Here is a 902-nt window from a genome sequence, read left to right as displayed (position 1 = left end):
TTTTATATTTGTCACGGTTAAAACGATCATCTAGCGCTATAATTTGCGTATTTATAATGGAAGCAATTAAGCATGACTTTAATTAGCGTAATCATTGTGTGAGGTGTACCGCCATATAAAAACAAAGTATGCTAAGTCATGTGACACACCTCAAACGATACGAACTACTTACAGCACGTAAGGGAGGTGTCGTCAAGACAGCCCTCAGTTTAGATGTTCATTTGCCACCTGTGTCTGTAATTGTGCATGTGCCTGTCACTGACCGATACCATGGGAGTTGAATAGTTATGTTACCGTATATGTGCAACGATAAACCGTCGGGAAGAACTATTACGTTGTTGAGAAGAGAAGGTACATACGGAATTTTATTTATTAAAGACTTTACTTTTATAATTTAACTTGTTTTGCAGTGTACTATTATTTGTCTGTTACCCCATTATGCCTCATCATTACAGTTCACCTTTAGTGTGACAATATTATAACAATATTATATATTTCTTTTAATATACATTTATCATTTATTTAAGCCCACTGTCGCTGTTTCGATTACAGTGTACACGCTGATACTTTGCCGACATTTTGTTTATTCCGCTGTTTTCATAGGCCTGTTACCGCCAACGTTTTTTTATGTTGCCGACTGTTTATTACTTCTCTGTTCCTATGGCGTGCCTTTTATCTTAGAATTTATCGCCTTATATCTTACAGTTTTTAGTTCATCTGATCTGTATTTTTTCAGTCATACGTATAACGCTGAGGAAGGACACAGGCGTGTCCGAAATATTCGTCTTGGAATAAATTTTATGTCTCTATTATGTTAACGTATGCAATCGTTTCTTTTTCGTATTTGCTTTTTATTATATATTTTTGTGAGACATACGTGGAACCAACTACATCGGATACTA

The 902-nt window shown here is 35.4% G+C and overlaps 1 protein-coding gene across 1 annotated transcript in view; it reads right to left on the bottom strand.

Annotated features, from left to right (window-relative positions):
• Positions 1–902, bottom strand: part of LOC117103108 — a gene marked incomplete at its 5' end in the record, with an annotated part of 18,764 nt that overhangs the window by 4,741 nt on the left and 13,121 nt on the right. The window lies entirely within an intron of this gene.

Source organism: Anneissia japonica, unplaced genomic scaffold, assembly GCF_011630105.1.
Source record: "Anneissia japonica isolate Jap-2015-1 unplaced genomic scaffold, ASM1163010v1 scaffold284993_len90168_cov106, whole genome shotgun sequence".
NCBI classification, from domain to species: Eukaryota; Metazoa; Echinodermata; class Crinoidea; order Comatulida; family Comatulidae; genus Anneissia; species Anneissia japonica.
The sequence above is the reverse complement of the archived record's forward strand: the minus strand, read 5'-3'. Positions and strand labels throughout refer to the sequence as shown.